The sequence below is a fragment of the Carlito syrichta genome, unplaced genomic scaffold (assembly GCF_000164805.1).
Source record: "Carlito syrichta isolate Samal-C Ts95f unplaced genomic scaffold, Tarsius_syrichta-2.0.1 Scaffold288085, whole genome shotgun sequence".
In the NCBI taxonomy this organism is placed as follows: Eukaryota; Metazoa; Chordata; class Mammalia; order Primates; family Tarsiidae; genus Carlito; species Carlito syrichta.
The window spans coordinates 1-3417 of NW_007232181.1; the positions used below are offsets into that span (position 1 = coordinate 1).

Consider the following 3417-nt stretch of genomic DNA (forward strand, 5'->3'; position numbering starts at 1 on the left):
GAACCCCGGCCGGGCCTCAGATTGGCTGCCCACCGACGTCCGTTGGCCAGCGATGGCTGGAGGGCGTGGGAGGCTGCGGCGACCTACCGGTCGAGGAAGGCCGGGTGTGGGGAGGTGCTGAGGATTCAGCAGGCAGAAACGCGAGCCCCCGGCAAATGCTTGGAGGAAGGCGCTGCCTGCCACGTGCCGGTGGTGCCGGGAGCCCAGAGATCCGGGGAGGAAGTCATCGGGCACAGCGACTCTGGCAGCTGAAGCACAGATGGGTCCCCACGTAGCGCTGAAAGTCTGCGCTGTGTTCCTGGCTGGCTGTCTCTGAAAGCAGATTTTATGTGAGCGCGTTTCAGAGGAATGGAGAAATGGAAGGGCGGGAGTGAATTTGGGTGCGGATTGAATTTTCGCAAACAGTGTTTTAACTTCACATTGTTTTCCGACACATTCTGCTTATAACCTTTCCTTCTTTTCACTTAACAGCTAAACTCCTTTCACAAGGAAGTTCTTTAAGTTCGTTGGTGATGAAATCCCCCAGGAAAGAAAGCCCAGAGGGTCCAGCCTGATGCAGTTACACCGTCTAACAGATTGCTAAAGGAAGATTTTAGAGGGTGAATCTCTTCAGTGACACATGGTCATATGCACATATCGGACCGAACGATGGCTCTTTCCACCAGATTCCTCCAGACTGTTAGAATATTTTTGTCTGTGGTGCCATTTATGTGACAGTTAATCACACACTGCATTGTGATGTTTCTTATACTGAACCATTATGTGTGTGTTCATGATCCCCTCTGAACTACTCAATGCCAGGAACGCATCCTCAGGGGCCACCACCATCCTTCCGGGTCCTGACACCCAGGCTCCATCAGAGTTGCTGTCCTCTCGTGCAGCATCCAGCCTCTGGATGCCTCTTTTCTCTTCCCGTCTTCACCTGGCCTTCCTTTCCTAGCCAGCCTGGATACCACACAGAGAACATGACTTGGAGAGCAAATCCGGGATCTGGCTGGTGAGGAAAGAAACAAAGATCCATTGTTTTGATTTCGCACAGAACTAGGAGACACTCCAGTGGCCCTTTTGCTGTCTGATATGTCTAAAACAAGGAAGGATTTTCGGATAGTAGGATACGCGTAAAAAATTACAACCAGTGTTGAGAACCACTTGTTGATTTTTTTAATGACAAAATTAGGATGATAATTACATGTTTTACATCATTTCAGAACTCTGTTACATCAAGTCATTTTGCCTGTCTTGAAATATTCTTTTGAAATGTGCTTTTTTTTAAAGCAAAGACTGCATAGAATCATGTGGCTCGGATGCACCATGACTTACCCCATTGTTGAATACGTAGGTTGTTTCAGGTTGCTCATGGCTGTAAATAATACTGGGATAAACCTCTTCATACGTAAGTCTCTGGCAGCATCTCTGATTCCCAGACATGACATTTCTGAGCACACGGGCATGGATATGTCTTAAGGTTGTTGGTGGAAAGGTTTGAGTAACACGGGTGAGAGCAGTCACTCGAAAGCTGTCATTCTCCCGCATAAGGCTCGTCAGTCTTCCACCCACCTCCCTCGAATCTCTCCCCCTTCTGCCTGGTATTCCTTCTCCTCTTGAGAGATTTCCTCATAGAGCCAAGCACTTGTCCAGGTGTCCTTGGTACCCCTCAATACCTCTTCTCTACCATCAAGCTCACTACTGAAACGATAGTTTTAAATTCTGTTTTCTTATTAGACTTCAAACCCTGAGGGCAGGGATAGAGTTCATTTACTTTGTGTCCTTGGCTCCTGGTTCAAACTATGGGGAAGTAGTCAAAATGCAGGGAGAAAGTTAGGAGCTTCATTCTATTTTTTTTTTTTTTTGAGTTGGAGTCTCACTCTGTCGCCCAGGCTGGAGTGCAGTGGCCTGCTCATGGCTGTCCCAGCGTCGACCTGCTGGGCTCCGGCAATCCTTCCGCCTCAGCCTTCCAAGGACCTGGAACTACAGGTGCATGCTATCATGCCTGGCTAATGTTTGATTTAATGTAGAGATGAGGTCTCACCAAGTCGCCGGGGCTGGTCTCGAACCCGCGGGCTCAGGCGATCCACCCGCCTCAGCCTCCAAAAGTGCTGAGATGACAGGCTTGAGCCACTGCACCTGGCTAGAGTTTCACTTTTTATAAAAGGGCTCTGGTGGAGCATGGTGGCCTATGCCCGTTATGCCAACTCTTCGGGAGGCCAAGGCAGGAGGATTTCTTGAGAGCAGCAGTTTGAGACCTAGACAGTATAGCAAGACCTGGTCTCCCCCTCTCCCACACACACACAAAGAGAAAAATTAGCTGGCGTGGTGGTGCTGTCTATAGTCGCCGCTACTCGGAGGCTGAGGCGGCGGAAGGATGGCCTGAGCCCAGGAGGTTGAGGCTGTGGCAAGCCGTGATGGTGCCACTGCCCTCCAGTCTGGGTGACAGAGTGAGACCCCAACTTAAAAAAAAAAAGTGCCTCAATAAAGATTTGTGAATTGACTCTTTTAACAAAATCACTGCTTTGGAGCAGCAAGGTTGGGTTTATGTTCTTATCTGTCACCAATTCTTTCTATTATGGCTTGGAGCTTGCTGTCTTTTTTTATAAAATGAAAGTTTTTGCTACAAACCAGGGATGTAGGGAAGGTTGAGAAAAAATTTTTGTGTTCAGCACTGTGGATAAAAGTTACCCTGTTAATAATATGCTGTGACTTTTGGACTTGAAATGACTTACTTCTCTGGATACTCTCTTTCAGTTGACCTGAGAGCTGGGCCCCTTTCTCGTTCCTAAATAAGGATTCAATTGAAAACAATTACTAGAGATATTTTTTAACTCCCCTTCTTGGGACAATGGGTCACTGTATAACATTTTGCCTCTTCAGACTTTTGCTTTCTCCAGGGGACACCCAAGCCTTTGGGTTGCTGGGAGTGTGCTGCGTTATTTGCAAATTTGCAAATTCTGTCATTTGTTTTTTGCCCAAAGGAATTTGCACTTCACACAATTGTAAATTGATGGCTCCCTTGGAGCTGTTCGTTAGATTCCTGCTATTTTTCCCCTGGGACCCAAGACCAAGCCTACTCCAAAGGAGAAACCGAAAGATCTGGTCCCCCAAAGGCCACTGCCTTAGCTCCCATCCCCGCAGCCACCGCCTCCCCCCAGGAAATTCTTTTGCCAGATCTCATTTTCAAACAGCAGCATCCCACTGAGACCCACCCTGCTGCCAACCTTCTCTCCCAACCTTCCACCTGAGAGCTGTCTTCACTTGACTTCCCTGCAGAGCGCACTGCTGTGGAAGTCCTGCGGGGACGGAGCGTGATGTTGGTTCAGCCTGCCAGGGTCAGCTGGCTCAATGCTTTCAAAAAACTCACTGTCACGTATTTACAATTTAGGAGCTCTTTCACACCAAACATTTAGATTTTCGGTTCCTTTT

The 3417-nt window shown here is 48.2% G+C and overlaps 1 long non-coding RNA gene across 1 annotated transcript; it reads left to right on the plus strand.

The window, feature by feature from the left end:
* Positions 1-124: 124 nt before the first annotated feature.
* LOC110595225 lies at positions 125-1397 on the plus strand. Its single transcript, XR_002481677.1, has 2 exons — positions 125-329; positions 472-1397. It is a non-coding gene; the product is annotated as an uncharacterized LOC110595225 (long non-coding RNA).
* Positions 1398-3417: the final 2020 nt, after the last annotated feature.